The sequence below is a fragment of the Chrysoperla carnea genome, chromosome 4 (assembly GCF_905475395.1).
Source record: "Chrysoperla carnea chromosome 4, inChrCarn1.1, whole genome shotgun sequence".
In the NCBI taxonomy this organism is placed as follows: domain Eukaryota; kingdom Metazoa; phylum Arthropoda; class Insecta; order Neuroptera; family Chrysopidae; genus Chrysoperla; species Chrysoperla carnea.
Window position 1 is genome coordinate 6,779,211 of NC_058340.1, and position 18,802 is coordinate 6,798,012.

Consider the following 18,802-nt stretch of genomic DNA (forward strand, 5'->3'; position numbering starts at 1 on the left):
TTTAAATATATTTATCTTTATTTGTTATGTGACAACATGATAAACAATTTTATTTTATTATTATTATATATTATGTTTTAAGATTATATATATTATTGTATGTATAATGTATATATGTATATTATTATGTATAGAACGGTTGCGTTCGTTGCGCGTCGTTCAGACTCACTACAGGAGGTTTGCACCCTGAAAGCAAAGAACTGTCATTTACAGAAGTGATTTGATCTAATACTTATATATCTGTTGCTATTACCAACAAATCTATTTGAATTTTTATAAATATATAGTTATTTATCATTTTAATAATATATTTTTATTTATCGTAAAAAACAATGTTTTATAATTGCTTCTAATTAATTCATGACAAGTAAATTAATATTCCGTTTAGTTTTTTTTTATTTAATATTTTTAATTTTCTAGTCAATATTCCGACAGGATTTAAAAAAAAAAACATTTAATTGAATTAAATAAATTTAATCTCCACCTTCACTTGTCTCCCCTTTTGTTCACAATTTGATGGGTTTTAATTTTTTGTTGCGGAATCCTAAAAATTAAAAAATAGCCCATGTTATTTGCTGACAATGTAGCATTCTATAGCGAAGGAATTTTACAATCGGTTAAGTAGTTAATTCAAAAATGACGGATGTACATACAAAATCTATCGTATCTCGCAGTATTACTAGTAATAAATCGATGTAATATGAATGATATGAAAATTTTAGGCAACTTTAGACTTGTGGTTGAAATTATTGGTACCTTATTTTCAATTTTGTTATAACTTCATGAATGTAGACGAAAAATAAGAATACTATTTTTCGATATCTGCCTTAGTTTTCGAAATATCGAAAGCTAAATACTTAAACAATATTTTTAATTTAGAATATTATGAAAATTACTCCAAATATCGAAACATTTTATTCTTACTTTTCGTCTTATATTGTCATAATTCATCATCAAAATTGAAAAAATATATTTTTTAAATTTGTGTTCCACAACTCATGCTCATACATCCTTAATTAGTGGGGTACATCGTTTTTTTTTTCAATAATTTATTAAGGTTTTAATTTTAATTTGAATAGTTTGTTTTCAATTTCCACCGACTAGTCTTGGAGAAATCTATGAAAACATATCATCCATCTACCGTTTTCCTATATAAGACCAATGTAAAATATGCCAATTTTGAAAGCTATTTATTTAAATAATAGACTTCATACAAAAAAAATCAAGCACTTTATCTAAACTCTTACCATAGCACGCTTTACACAGTTAATTTAGTATTAGCACAGGCGTATTGGGGCGAGGAAGCAAGTCTGAGAAGGTTTCCCAAGATGTGGTCTTACCGTAGATTTCTATAAAAATACAGTTGAATTTATGAATATTTTAGTGTAAAAATTTGCTCTTTTGCAAAAATTCCTCTTGTGCCTCCCCTTGAGCCAAAAGCTACAATATTTCTATACTCTTAAGTATATAAATAAGCTCGCCGTAATATTTAATATTCTCTAATAATAAAAGCTGAAATAGCATACTTTCTCTGCACATTTTTCTTTGAAGTAGGGGCATATTGTTCATATAATAATATACTTGTAATCAATAAATTCAGTAAAAGTAAAAAATTAATGTGATTTAATAGCAGAAGGTCAATACTATAAATCTATTTTAGTTTAAAAGTAGATTATTGTATGAGATAAAAATTGGATAGTAGCCAGTAACTAAATGCAATAACTGTTCTTTAATAAGACGTTTTTATTTTAATTATTCTTAACAAGAAGGTAGCGTGGCCGAGCGGTCTAAGGCGCTGGTTTAAGGCACCAGTCTCTTCGGAGGCGTGGGTTCGAATCCCACCGCTGCCATATATTTTTTAAATGTGTTTAAAAGTAATTTTAGTAGCTTATTAGTATCAGAACTTAAAAGAGAGTACATTTCTTTGGAGATCCTACAAATTTAATTTTAGTACTTTTCGATATAAATTTTATTAACGTCATCAAAATAACATACAAATTACAACAATTGTTTATACGAATTAGTGACGAATTATAAGAATTTCTCTCAAAAATATTGGAATATTACCCAGAATGACTGTACGGTACTGTTTCTCCTTAAAATCCAAGTTATTTTTGTTTTTCCTTAAAGTCTAAATATCTCGAATCTGATAATATTTTCACAAATTTCTTCTTATATTGGAACGTTTTTCTCCGTAGATTCGATACAATAAGGAAACACGGCTGGAAATTCTGCAAGGTAGCGTACCACGAAACTCATATTTATAATTAATTACTACTATTGTTATTTTTACGAAAGGGACATAGTTTCTACCGAGTGTCCACGACAATTTTTGTTCTTTTTATGTCAAATTTCAGGTCGAAAATAATAATTTTCTATCAGAAAGTGAAATATTACAACATAAAAAACAAATATGCATCATCCATAAATATTCAAATACAACAATAATTTACAATTTAAAACAATATGTTTACAAAAAGTACCATATAATATCACAACAATTATAACACATTTCAATGTTTTCTATATGGACATCATAAATTTTAAAATGATATTATGATTATGAAACATTACATAACATTTTGTCAGAGTGTATATTTTCAGCTATCAATTGACTCGTTGTTTTTTTTTAACTAGTTCTAAATAATATATTATGCTACTTTTTTTTTACACACCTACTCATTTGTCAAACACGTATGTATGAGATTATGTAAAATTCTATATTCGCACCGTGCGCGAGTTTCGTTTCCATGACAACGATACACTACTTTAATTATAGAATTGTATGGATGCATATATAATTGTATGGATTGCATTGTAGACTTACATTGAAAATTTAATATTATTGTCTAACAAATTTAAATAAATAATTATGATAATATATATTTGAAAAATAATATTTGTGCAATTTGATTCTTATTTTCACAATTTTTAATGCATTAAGTTTAATTATTTAGTGTTTTTTAATAATTTTAATTTGACATTTTCTATAATATTAACATGTAAAGAACTGCAAATTAGTCATAACAGCCCCCTTTATCACTAAAATTTTTCACTGGAAGCGCTGGCATCGATTTTATTGTCCCTACCATGACTACGCACACAACGAATAGATGTTAATATTTTACACATAAAATAATTCAAAATAATTAGCATGTTCAATTAGTATTCACAAACAATTAAAACAGTATGTATTGACATAAAAGAAAACCATTTTTACTCAGTCGTTGGTTCGAATGATTGTAAACGAAACCAGAATAGAATCAGTTTATTATCGTAGTCAGTTTTACAATAAATAGTAACCAAAGTTATTTTAAATAAAAATCTTGATTTTTTTATATGAAGTTGGACTAATATCTAAAAATTTTAGAGGGGATTACCTGATTATTTAAGTAAATAACTGACTTTAAAAGTTTAAGTAGGCCTATTTAACATTTGTTTTATTATAAAACGGTAGATGGATGATATCTTAATATATATATTTCTTGTGTGTGTGTGTATGTAATTGAACTCCTCCTAGACGGCTGGACCGATTTTGATGAAATTTTTTGTGTGTGTTCGTGGAGATTCGAGAATGGTTTAGATTTACAATTTGGTCCAGTACAACTGTTTTTGAGGGCTCCGTACCAAAAAAATGAAATTTCATTAAATGGTGGGAGCGCATATAAATCATATCACATTATGTATACTATGTGTACTATGTATTTTTAATAGTATTCAGGTATTGTCAATAGGCATTTATTAGAGCCATATGCGAGCGCAGCGAGCTCTAATATCAAAGGTCAGGCCAAACGTCAAAGGTCAGGCCACTCCAATAAATAGGAGTTAAATTGGGGTTTAGCGGACAGGCTAAACGTAGTATAGGTATTCATGAATTGGAGTTACGTTTTTACGGGACAACGTCCGTCGGGGCCGCTAGTGTTATCATAGATTTCTCCAAAACTAATCAGTAAAAATTAAAATAAAACTATTAAATTTTTTTTAAATTTCTATTTTCTATTATCAGTTCTTAAAAGAACTATAAATAGATCTAGTGACTAAAAAGTTGACTTGAACGGTAATCTATTCACTGGTGATCAACTTAATACGCTTAAAATATGTATAATAATTGCCTTAATCTAATGATTATGTTAAATAAATCTAAATTTTAAATCTAGCACATTTTGTCTGTTTAGTCTGTTCACAATGACTGTTAAAACCTAAATCTTAAATATAGCACGTTTTGTCTGTTTAGTCTGTTCACACTGTCATAATTGTGCAAGAGTATGATCACTTCAGAGTTTGGATACTGTTCAATGCGTGCCAGGTATCTATCACTGAAACGCGCAATTTTTTCACGCACTGTGGTTAATTCGAGACTTTGGTGAATATAGTTATTACGCACATTTTTATTAAATAGATTTCAGGAAGAAATATCCGTGAAAACTAGAAAGAAAATTCGTTTTCCATGAATTTTAACCGTTTATTACTCGAAGTATATAGAACTTTTTTTAAGGCTAAAACTGTTCGGGAAATATTACTCAATAACATGCTGATAAAAAACTGCTCAATCAATGCCATGCCCAACTTTTGCCTCCTAAATCGTAATTTTAAGTGGTGGAACAACTGTGTAAAAAATTAAATCGTAAATTTTCAAGGGAAATATAAATTTCTGAGATTCTTCAACATATTTAAAGCAAAAAATGTCCCTTTCAAAATTGTCTAAGGCTTTTAGTTGTCAAAGGAAAAACAAAAAAAAAAGCCAAAAGTACAGCATTTTTATTAGCATATAATTCAAGAGTATAGGTAATATTTTTCGAACAGATTAAAAAAAGTCTCGTAACTATCGAGTAATATCAATTCCTTGGGCTGATAGCTTAGACTGATAGCTCATATGGTTGTTTTCAATAATTACAGTACAATAATTATACACCAGAATTTCTTCAACTCAATTCCTTAATTTTTCGAAAAGTTATATGAGGTTACTGAGATTTTGAGAATATTTTGCGATGTTCAGTGTTCGATAGCAAGCAACATCGATGCAGAAATTCTTAACAAACACCGAAACTCCTTTTATTGGTTTTTTTTTTTATATAACGAAAGAAACCTATCTAAAACAAATCCGTTACATTTTCGATTTTTAAATAATTCAACCTGTATATACTATATTATTTATAACAATGTTAAGCACACAATATCTATATAAAGTATACATATTTTTTCAAAATCATTGAAATCATTTTTGAATTTTCGCACATGTTTCATTCATCACTACGCCAACATAATTTTACATACGCCTCTTTTCACAACCACACACCAACAAACTAGGTTTCATATACATCAAATATATTCAACATTTTACTGTGTTGTTTTATATTATGTAAAATGAAAACATACATATACATACATAAAAATGAATTGGAAAACATTATCGAGTTGAAAACAAAAAAGGAAAACAAAAACAGTGGGAAAAAAACATGCACAAAATCAAAAATTGTTGAAAAAAAAAATTAACAACAACGATCAAATCTACCTCCCAATTCCAATGTCTACCCATGAGTCACTATTATAAGGTGATTTTAGTTGGGTCAAACATTACAAGACTATAGACATTGTAGCCTCCTACACGGTAAGAAATTGGTTGCAATTTCTTGTACGTGGATGGGAACGAGTGGAGAAATGGAGATTATTTGTTCTTAAACTTTATTTTTCCGGTATACTCAAAAAACAAATAAAAATTCTAAAAGTTCAAGGTGAGTATAAATATTTGCAAAACTTGGTAAATTTTGATGGCACTTTGTCGTACAACCAGAGGCATGCAAGTTAGTAATAAAATGTCGCCCTATTAGCTCAGTTGGTTAAAGCGTAACCAATTCCGTACGCGGTATGCTGGTGCGAGTGCGGGTTAAATTCCCGCCGTCGCAACAAAGTTAATTTTATTAATAGTTGTGATGGGCTGGTGTAGTGCATGACATATGCATGAAGGAGGTGCACTGAGCCTCTGAAATTGAAGAGCTGATAAATGAAATTATCAGCGGAAATGTGGTAAAACACATATGGTATCATAATGGGCTCTATAGCCTAACTGTGTCCTTCGTGGACAGCCTATATAACCTAGCTTAACCTAGTAATAAAATCATACCATTTTTTATCAAATATTAGCACATCTTGATGTATTACATTTCGTAACATATATAATAGTTATACGGCAGCTGAAGGTAAATAAATTGAACGTTTAGAGCTAATAAATTGCGTTGAAATAAAGTATGATGTAATTCAGTCATGTTGCAAAATATTTTATAATACGACTATGTCAGAAAGTAACTCTAACATAATGTAACTCTTGATTACGTTTCGTACAACCTGAAATTATTTGCCATTTATAAAATTATGTCTTATTTACCGATTTTTCGAGTAGTATGACCTTAAACTGCGTCTGATAGAAAGTTAGTACAGAGTAATTAATCTAAAGTGACAAACTACTTGGAACACATCTTCTAGTAGTTGTCCAAATAACATATACAGGGTGTCTACTTAAGTTGGCTGCATATGGATGGAAAACTTTTTTAGTATAGGGTTTACGAAAAAAAAAATTCTTTATAAAAATCTCTTTCGGAAATAATAACATTCAACTATCATTTTTGACATCACATGTAATAGCTATTTTTTGAATAGATCAGTTTTTTAAAGGTAGGTGGTAGCGTTGATAAATAGTTATTTTTTATATTTTATCTACGCCCGTGGCTACGCCCGGTAACAATTCATTACCGCACTTGTATAGTAAATAATTCATTACCACACTCCAAATTATTGTCATAGCCAATAACAAGTTACTATAATTTTTTCAACATTCTATTCTTTTCAATAAGTCAAGACAAATATTAAATAATAATGATCGTTTATTTTCATATTTTAGAATTTTGTACGATATAACGTGCGCCAGCGAAATTTGAACAACGAGTGCGTAGCACGAGTTGGGCAATCGCCCCTAGAATCGTAAATAACTACTACATCTCGTGCACAATTAGTATTTGAATAGGATAGGTTGAAGTTTTCTCGATTATTATGATTTATTATTTCGAATAAACTCTTTTACTAAAATAAAGTACCTACATCACAGAAAATGAAGCCTTTGATTAGATATTTATATAAGTTAATATATATAGCCTAGCACTTTATATATCCCAATATTGAAATCCCCCTTCTCCTACAAAGAGACCAAAGCTAATGAGAATACAATATGATTGATTATTATTGAACTGCTATAAATCATACCGTATTTAATATTTAAATAGCAGAGCAAAGTGTCTATTTACGTGATAACGTACACATTTTTTAAAATTAACATGTTATTTAAACATATCCCAGCAAGGTTTTTCATTTTGTGTCTATTAATTTTTAGGAAGGTTAATAAGGTAATTTAGGATTATTTCTAAAATACAGGGGGTTTTTTTAAGTTTAAGTATGCATGAAACTCGAAAAATAAGTTTTATCAATAAAAATGCTTGAAGGAAAAAAGTTTGGATAGGTGCATATCTAACGCAGCCATTAAACTTGGCCTAGGTTTTAAGACTTAACGAAAAGCTTAGTTTACTTCCAGTGGCGGGTTCAGGGGTAGCAAAAGAGCAGTTGCCCACTGGGCACTGGGCCAGCAAAGTAAATTTGTAGGAAAAAGGCACCACAAAGGGAGCACCAAGTTCATTAACGAAGACTAACAGATTTGGCCCACGGGAATTATTGCCTAAAGCCACTGTCTATTGCATAACTGGTTAAAGATAGATTAACACTTTAAATTAGATATTTCATATTGAATAAATACGTAATATTTTCTGCCCGAAAAAATTTTCTGCAAACCGAACAGTTAAGGCAAAAACGGATTGAAAAGTTTTACCAAAATTGTTTTTCGTATCAAAATGCTATTTCTTATAAATGAAATCTAGAAAACTATTTTAAAATGACCAAAACAATAATACAAATCAAATTCCAATTTTTTTTTCAGTTTAATTGCGAAAAAAAAATGAAAATCTTTGCTCGATAAAAAATACGTATTGAAAATAAATAACATACCGTAAATTTTAAGAAAATTGGTAAAAAGTTCGGCAACGTCACTTCTCAGTCAGTTTGGTGGCCCATCTGTATAATGGGTTCACCGAATTGTTAACATCTATGTGTTATCCATTATTATTCATTTAGCAATTAAGCATCATCAATTTGGGGTGAGTTTGTAACGGTTCTACCTACACCGTAAAGACCTGAGAAGCATCAGCCTAACTTGTATACTGCAGCGTATCATACAGTATATATACTTAGAGTATATGAACATGTCACTAGTGAGAGTTCATTGTTAATTTTTATTTGTTTATCGTAACACATGCATTATTTTGGAATAAATTTTTATACCTAAGTTAGTTTATGTAGTTTACTATAATTTAGCTTTGTTAATTTTAATTTAAACCATTATTGATTAAATTTAAAAACCATTTTTTAAATATAGTGAAACCTGGTTAAATGAGACATCAAGGGACCTGCTTTGTGTTATTTATAATGGGATTCCACTTACTTAGTATCTCAGATATCCAGTCGTAAATAAATATCTGTCTTATTTACAAAGGGTTCCATTAATAGAGGCCAACCAACAATTGCTGCTACAAAAATGTGGGCAGTGAATATAACCTAACCTAACATTTTTTATAGTTTTTGAGAAAAAAGACGAACTGACGGACAGACAAACTGAAATTAACTAACTAGGTGATCTTATGAACATCTAAAACCATATTTTTTCCTAGTATAAGATTTTGTAAACTTGGAACTAAAATTATTTAGTAACGCCACTAAATAACATAAGGTTGACTAATAAAATTTGAAATCGTGAATCACTTTTTACGTATCTAGATGTTGAAAATTTCTTTGAAAATAATATTTTTCTTCCTATTATTAAACAAATTTTCCATACAATTGATTTCAACAGAACAATTTAAGGACTATTTTAACAATAAAGAGTATACAATTTTTGCGTTGACGTGCAAAGAGTATGGGCCTTGAATAATATACAGACATCACCAATATATTCACGAAATGATTAAATGACGTGTAATATTGCGTTGTGATAATACTTGCCATAAATATGTATTTGTGTTATGTGTATACCTCAAAAAAAAGAGCACACCCTGAGATAACGTGTGTATATCGAAAATATAACTAATTCTAGTGCATTTTTCTCAAGAAAGCTTGATTAATTTTCACAGTAAAGATAAATACTCTCAAAATCTCTTTACTTTTTTAGTACGATGTTATCTTAGTCCTCAGTTACAGAGGTTAATGCATATAAAATTCACTTGCTGTTTCAGTTATAGAAGTAACTATGAGCATAAAATCGAAAGAACGAATCTCTGATAAAGAGGATTGCTTCATCCCACTAACAAAGTTAATTCAGTTCCAAAGTGTTGGGACCTCTGTGTGATGAATACGAATAGTTTTCGAAATTATAAGGCCGTTTCATATCCGATTAACATAGTATTACATAATACAAACATTGCTCTGCTCTCTATACTTTGGTACCTATTTGTGAACTGTTGACGCGGCATTATTTAAACAGCTCGTTGTTGAGTTTTGGTGGAAGAGAAGTGAATAAATATAGCATATGGTAGAGGAGCTGGTGACAGTTTATGTCATCATTGGAGCAAGGTTGAGAACACATTTTATCGATAGCACTGACCCAATACATGAGGAAGCTATTGGTCTTCCAAGTCGTACGCGTTGCAGATCCCCGAAACTTATTTTTAACGATTAATTAAAGTCAAAGAAAGATTGAGCTTTTGTCAGTAGATAGTTTATGTAATGAGTAAACAGAAAATTATCGTCTTCATTAAATTACCGTTGAAAACATCGTTTTCTCAGGTGTTAGACATATTGATAAATTATGGTCTTCCATTAAATGAAAGTTGCGAACATTGTGTTCCAAGAGCTCCAAGGCTTCTCTGGGAAGGCGATATTTGCAACTGTAATTTAATGGAAGACGATGATATTCCGTTTTCTTAATACGCCAACTATCTACTGAGAAAATCTCAACCTTGGTCAACTTGTGTATTAAAATTATTTTTGCAACTTTCATTTAATGGAAGGCCATCATTTTCATTTAATTATTACGCCAACTAGCTACTGATAAAAGCTCAACATTGCTCAATTTGTACATTTTAAAATTAGTTTTGAAATGTCTTACACCTAGGAAGACTTGAAGCTCTTGGAAGACGATGTTTGCAACTTTAATTTGTATTTCTGACTACGCCAACTAACTGGCAAAAGCTCAACCCTGGTCAATTTGTACATTTTCAAATTATATTTGCAATGTCTAAGACCTGGGAAGACGCATTTTACAACATATTCCGAATGGAAGATTTACATTTTCTCGTTTCTTTGATTTAAATTAATGGTTAAAAATAAGTTTCATCTTTGGTCAAATTGTACATTTATTATTTTTTTTCACGAGGGTTTCGGGTCCTGATGCATGACCTTGCAACGTATACGGATTAGAAGACCAATGGCTTACTCATGTATTGGGTCAGTATTATCAATAGAATGTGTTCTCAATCTTGCTCAAATCCTGCGAAAATTTCTGTAATCAGCTCCCCTACCAATAGGTATGATGAGTGTGTGTGTGTGTGTATTTAGTTGCTCTCTTGTTTTATATATGAGTTATATTATAATATGTGAGCTTGTTGCATGCATCATCATACACACATAACAGTTAAAGCAAACAAAATACATATCATCATTATATTCACATATTATACCTACCTATCTACCTACCTACCTACCTACCAACCTACCTATCTGTCTACCTATATGTGATGTTGTTTTGTAAAATGAACAATTTATTCATCAAAATAATACCCACACCTATGTGTAATCATATTATATACAATATTACATATTTCACCATTACAATATAGGTGTTCCAAATAAAATATTATATTGCTTCAAGAAATAATAATTTTGACTAATTTCGATATTAGAAAAATTATTTTACCGTGCGAATATTGGTGGTTTGCAAATACATCTCTATAATAGGCTGCTTATTCGCGATTACAAGGAACCATAGATAGCATTGTAATAGAGATTGAAGAGTACCTGTTCATAAATTCAGCTAATATTTCCATTGAATGAAAAGACGAAAGGTACCTACTTCATTATAAAGTTCATTTTAAAGTTCTATACCATATTTGCTCCTTTCTAGTTCGTAAAAATTATATATTTCCGACAATTATTTCGAGTTTAAGCTTTTCTGGTAAATTTATCGAGTATTATTAATTTACTCAATAAACTTACATTATATTATGTAACTGTAATCGATCTTTATTAACTTTATTAAAAATCTCCAAAAACGGCCGACGCGTTTGGCCTCTAGTGTAACACATAGGAGCACACATATAGAAACTGATAAATACATTTCCACTCCTATGCGTCGTGCAGTCGGATAAAAAGCAGTTAAGGAGAAAGAATGAGCGGTAGTTGCTCTGTTTGACTTTAAATCTGAGTTCAGCAAATCTTAGAGTCAAAATAGCTGAGACAGTAGTGTAGGTTTAAAAGAAATAATACTAAATTGATTTCACATGGTTTGTAACTTCAGAAAATAAATCATAATTAATGTTTATAGTAGCCAATTTAACCATCTAATCAAGATAATATATTTTTATATTAGAGTAAGAGCCAGCGCCTGCCAGACACGTTAAAGTATAAAAGCTGAAATTTTTTTTTGCGTATTCTCACTGGTGTAGGGACCAATCTTTGGGGGCTACAAACCTTGACTAACGGTTCCTTCGGTAGGTAGCAGGTAATCAGGAGCGCAGTACCCGAGCTCTCTCACGTTAAAGTATAAAAGCTGAAATTCACACAGAGTGTTCAAATGACCATTTTAAGTCAATATTGAAAAAAACAGATCAATCCGAAGGGGCTAACACTCTCCCAGACGTGGTAGAAGGTCAAATGCAAAAATACACAATTATCTACATTTTCTTCCATGATTATGAACTTATTTCACTGCAAGAGTTATTTTAATTTAAAGGGTACACATCATGTATATGATATCTATATTTAATATATTTATATTTTCATAAAAGAGAATGCTGAGCTCTAACTTCATGATATTTATTCCGTTAACATTTAATCCGTTCGTTCGTTCGCGTTCAGTAAATATAGTTTACGTCCAGTTAAAAGCTAAAATATATATATGGTCGTTACAGTTTCGTTATTTCAATTATATTTCTGATTGGCAGCTGTCATCAGCAGAATTTTAACTTTTTCATTTTATAAATATATGTTAAAATACATATACATTTTACATAGATTATGTATAGATAGATAGAGACATTGTAAAAATGTTAGTATACTCGTATATCGCTATCTATCTGTTTCTACTCTAGTATATTATAGTATATAAGTAAATGTTCATTTTTTAATACATTATTTAGGGTGAAAAGAATAAAATTTTCAGGAAAAATAGTATTTATGATGAGTTTTAAAACTTGCCATGGCTAGAGGAGGCTTTTACCGAAATCTAACCTGATATGCAAGAAACAATCACTTTCGATTTTGAATTTTTGTGGATTACCATATTCAAATAAGAGTTTAAACTGTTTACCCGACTGAGCAACGCAAAGGAATAATAATGTGTTTATCAGCTACATGTGTTCCTATATGGCTCACTAGAGACCAAACGCGTGGGCCGGTTTCGATGATTCAGGCGTCAATCGATTTGCCTTATCCTTGGAAGTGCTACTGAAGATTTGGCAATAATGAAAATTCCATATGGCGACCACCAGAGACGACAGTGTGAAAAGAATGTATATGTGTTCCTATGTAGCGAACTAGAGACCAAACGCGTGGGCCGATTTTGATGATTGTTATGTCAATCGATTTGTCTTAACCTTTGAGCGCTACTGAAGATATGGCAGTAAAGAAAATTCAATATGACATCCGCCAGAAGTCATATTGTGAAAATAATGTTGTCGATGATACATATGTTCATATCCCCATGATATTAATTCCCTGATTAAAAACTGAAAATCAAAAAACAAGTCCAACAGTTTGTATAGCGACTTTAATAGTCGGAATCCATTATTAGGAATTATTTTTACTTAGTTTCCTTTTTTGATTTTTTAAATTTATTTTTTTAATTGTCAAGTTCATATTAAAATATTGAACATTAAAATTCTTAATAATGATATAAATACCCTGTTTGTCTGTTTCGGGAAATTAAGTATTAATTGTCGTTAAAACTTTGCTCTAGGAGGTATTTTTGGCCACTGATTAGGAATCCGAAAAACATTAATCTTTTTAGGGGACAGCCAGATAAGAAAGGTTCATTATGCACCTGTCCATGCCTTTAGTGGGTTCTCCAGATATCTTATTAAGCATATTCATAAGTTTTTGAACTGTTTAGCCTGAAGTTTCTCAATAAAAATCTTCAATAAAAATCAGCTTTTAGTATCGCTGACGAATTTTGAAGATATGAAACCTTCGTAAAAATTAAATGTTTTTGTTTTAAGCCAGCTGTCATGTAATTGATTGCACAAAGTTGCTTAATACTTCACAAAAGTTTTCAGTATTTTAAAAAAAAACATAAGTTATTAAATCAGTAATTTTTATTAAACCACTTGACAATATTGTTTTTAATCATTAAATCCACCCTAAACTATTTTTCTTTTAAATTGATGCTTAAATTAAATCTACATAAACATATGTTAAGACGCTCGCTCTTCCCTTAATCAGAACTACCGCACTGCTGCAATACAATATGCATGATGCATCCCCTTCACAAATCAAATTATATAATTTATGTAAATTCTTATAATATCATTTCATAATGTATTGATTTTCAATGATAACATTATACATTTTAAACAGTAAATAAATGTTTAAAAACCACCAAATTAAAAATCCTTTCTGTCAATCACATTATTATTATATAGGTACGGGTAAAAAATCATAATATTTTTTGTCAAAAGCAAACGTTATACAAGGATAATATTTGAACGTATATACGTATCTTTTTTTTTTTTTTGTAAATATATAACAACAATGAATTACAAAGTAAACAAGTCAATTGTTATTCGTTTTGGAAAAAAATAAACAATTTTACAATGATCAGTGGATAACTTCAAAATGTGTGTATAGTAAAAGGCTTATTTTTTACTTTGACACAACAACTCTTGTTAGAAACTCAAAACATGGTAGGTAGTGTATTTAAATGTTTTTATATACCTACCGTATTTTAGTGATGTTCCGGAGTTACGAGATGGTTAATACTTTTAGACAGTTGGCGATTAACAGTTATATATACGCTTCGGGCATGAGTTTTATTTCAGGCGTTTCCATGGTAACGATACACTACTTTATTAATATAATTGTATGGATAGATTTATAAGTCTATGAATTGTATATATGGTTTACATTGAACATTTAATATTATTTTCTAAATAATTTAAATAAGTAGGTAAGTATTGAAATTTTTGGTTTTGGAATTAACTGTTTGTTTTATCTGAAGGGAAGAAAGTGAGTCCCAGCTCCATATAACTGAGAGAGCTATCAGCTATAGTTAGCAGTGTCCCTTATGATAACCATGATGTACATATTTCTCATGGACAGAAAGAAGAGACACTCTAAAAGAGTAAATTAAATGTGGACCCTACTGAATATCAATAAATTTTCAGCATTCTACACTTGTTTTACCGAGACCAACTTTTTGAACTTTTAAGAATGTTTTCGAGCCTAATAGTACAAATTTTTTTATTCGAATTTATATTTTTGCTAAATATAAGTTATTTTAATTCAGAATTAACTACTTAAATTAAACTGTGTGCTCTAAAAATGTGCTTTGTTTTTTTAAATATTGGCCTCGATGAAGCAACTCAAGTATAGGTATATGCTTAAACATATTGTTTATCGGTACATCACTATAATATATTATTAATTGCCATTCATTCCAGTATTCTTCACAAAAATCAAACAAAATATAAAAGCTATAAATTTATTTGAATATGAAACGTAAATATACACATATGTACATGTAATCCATGCATACTCTTTAAAAGTATACAAATGAAAACAAAAAAATTATATTATTCAAAAATATATATACCTACACATATTATATTATTATTTACAATAAACAAAATATAAAGTACAGGATGGCTTTCTTCTGTATATCCATGTAACTGTATCAATGCCCAATCTTGTCATATTTTAACTGAAGCTGCTTAAAGCATAAATGAATGAACAAAAAATTAAAAATCGGCACATATACAACCAAACTAAGTTGTTTTACGTTTGGAGCAAATTTGATTTACTTTGTTCACTTGTTAAAATAGTTGAGCGATTGTAGAGTAAACGTAAAGATAACTACTTGAAAACAACACCAAGGTACAAGGTAGAAGTTTTTTCAGGTACATTAAGTGTGAACCATGGTACAAAATCATAATGTATTATGATTGATACTTACTGGTACTTACCATTGTTAAGGCCAATAAAAAAATTCAAATTCAAATCAGACAAATCCAGCCAATTGCATCGCTTTTTCAGTAGTTCTAATTTAGACCACCTGATTACATACCATTTCATCAATAGAGCTAGATAGAGTCTTTTTTAGCAATAAAATCTAATAACTGACTGATACCACAGCTCAGATTCCAACACCTCCCTCAAACCCAATATTCAAAGCAAGCAACATTAATGAATCAGAAGAAACTATTCCTTCAAAACAAACCAATACAAACGACGCTTCATTAATATCAGTAGACATGGATTTAACAACTTCAATCGTAAACTCTAAACAAAAAAGACATTTATCAGCTAGTTCCCAAGAAGCCGACTCCGATCTTTCCCCAGTTCAAAAAAAAAACTCTACAAGTTACTCACGATAAAATTATACCATCCCAGTCAATAACCATAGAACCAGCACCAAAAACCACCATCAAAACTACTTCTCTTAAAACCAAAAAAACAAAAGTGAGAAATACTAAGAAGAGCCTTAACGAATTAATTGAGCCTCTAAGAATATATATTGAAAATGATCCAGATAGTTACCCACTAAGCTTTGATCAACTACAAAAATTTATTTCGGACTCAAAAGGAAATACAAAGATTTCACATCTACTAACCAAATATTGCCAGATCATCTATCAGAAATAATACAAACAATCCACTCCATGTCCTCAGACAGAATTGCAAAATCGCAATTAACCAATTTAATGCACAAATTAGAAGCAGAAATAGTCTCCACGGACTCCGAAATCACAACCGATTAACTTAAATAAACCAAAAAGAAAAACAAAGAACACCAAAAATAATCCAATTCAAAATAATATTTCGACCCTTCAACGAAATTTAAATGGCTTACGTAATATATATATATATATACCACCAAACAAACATCTCCACTCCTCTGACATCACAAAGTCTCTTGAACACTGGCAAACTTACGCACTTCTCAACAGCAAATGGAAAATTTACAGCTATAGATCTTAAGAAAACTATATCAATAATAAATTTAATTTGACAATATATTACCTACTGACACTGCGTATATGACCATAGTAGTTAAACACGCAGTATAATATTTTTAAAAAAAATCCAATAATTTTCAGAAAACTGATCTTTTTATCAAAGTTGAAATGTTCCTTAACAAGGCAGTTGATGGGGGACGACCTGTATAAAAATATGAATGTTATAAAATTGAGATTGAACAGTTAAATGTAAATTAGAACTCAAAAAATTGTAATTGTACAAAATGATATAATTGTTAAATGGTGCAGTAAAAATGAATTTATGAAATATGTGATGTTTTTTGAATGAAAGAGCATTTTATATTTATATATTATACATAATAGGTACATCTACATACATTTATAATGTAAATATATTACAATTATTACAATTTTGTATTATGAGGTTATGTTTGTTTATTTTGTTAAATAGAATCATAATAATATATTTACATATTTTTTTTAGTTGTATTTAAACATAAAATAAATATTAATTTAATTGGATTGAATATTGTAGGTTTCTATTTAATTTTTGTCTTTGTTCCACCATGAATAAGTAAATTTATTTAAACATTGAATTTTTCTCACATATTTAAAATATTTTATGTGTATGTAAGCAATAAATCTGATTTAAACTTAAACAACTGCAGTTTAAAACAAAATAATTAAACTTAAAAGGTGAAATTCTGGTGAAAGCTGAAGTAGTGTTTCTTTACATCTGTTGTTAAGGGTGGACTAAGAAGATAGGTGCATTAATAATATAACAAATGAACGAAAGGTGTCGTAGGAGGACACCCGGTAGGAACAAGGTTCCTATCGTATCTTCGTACATTATAAATGTAGCGTTTTTTACTCAGATTTGCTTTGATTTTTTTAATAATAATAATAATAATAATAATGGGGGTTTAACCTGCGTTTTTATGACATATGCGTTCACAAGAGGCCACCCCCATCATTATTTGTTAATCTTTATTTATTAAATTACATTCATATTTACAATTACATTTTTGATGTGGGTGGAATCGGTTACTCCGTTCTTATCCAGGCGACGATAATGTGATCTAATCCAAGCGACGACAATTCTGCACTCCGATTAATTATAAATTGTTCTCACTACCGCTGCCTGAATTCGAACCCGCAATCTAAGTCTAAATAGTCCAACGTCAAAGACTAACGCCTTAGACCGTTTGGCCATTTAGGCTTAGGATTGAGTTTTTTTTGAGCTGGTTTGAATTATTGATCATGCACATATGTTCAATTTTGAAAGATCATTTTGTTCTTTTTTCTTCTGTCTATGTTGGAGTGTTGAAATCTGGGAAAAAAGTGGATCCTAAACGTCTGGAAGCAACGGCAGGCAAAACTTTATGGATGTTTCGAAGGGGAGCGGCGTTGAAGTAAACCGAAAGAAGTGGATCCTAACCGAATCCTAACTGGATACAACAGGACGGTAATTTAAAATCAAGCGTTGAAGAATCCCGAATTCTATATATTAGAGGTAATCCCGAAAACTTCATCGAAAATAATTCTTCTGCATTACACCATTACATGGTCCAATATATTTTGTATGTATAAATAGGTAATAAATTATTATTTTAAGTTTAGAGTAAATTTAAAAAAACAAGGAGTAGGTTTAATAAAAGAGAGAATGTTTAAACAGAATCTTTATATACAATATAATCGTTGGTGCGTCTATATGTAATCACCTAACTTTAAAATGACTTTACCGATCAATTTTTCCACAATTAGTATGAACTTAAATGTTTCTACCATATTTCGAGGGAAAAAAGCCTTTCAGCTGAAGAACGAAATTGGAAAGAATAGTTAATGCTAAGGGAATTAGAGTCAAGGGGGAGTATTCTAATTTGTTTGTTAGACTCGGAACTATTAAGCGAAGCGGACGAGAAACGGTTAGTTATTTTATATAACAGAATATTATGGGTGGTGTTTTAAAAAAAATATAATAATAATCTAAAATTAAAATTTTATATCAGAAAAACACAATGCGCTTTTATACATATATACCTACACATACATATTTTTAATTTATATACATATACGTACTAAAATCACTCACACAGGATGTTTTCCACAAAAGTTGGTCTTCAATTTCTGAAGATCTTGAAAATAAAGTGCTTCTTATTTCATATCTGAAAAACATTACAGTTTAAACAAAATTATTTTCCATCTTGAAAATATTTGATTGTGTTTTTGCAGGGATTGAAGGATATGTACAGAGTGATCCAAGTAGTAACAGCAGAACTCATCAAATAGTAGATAATGTTTAA

At 29.9% G+C, this 18,802-nt stretch overlaps 1 non-coding gene across 1 annotated transcript; it reads left to right on the top strand.

The window, feature by feature from the left end:
• Positions 1 to 1,768: 1,768 nt before the first annotated feature.
• Positions 1,769 to 1,850, top strand: Trnal-aag. The gene has a single exon. It is a non-coding gene; the product is annotated as a tRNA-Leu (tRNA).
• The last annotated feature ends 16,952 nt before the right edge of the window (positions 1,851 to 18,802 follow it).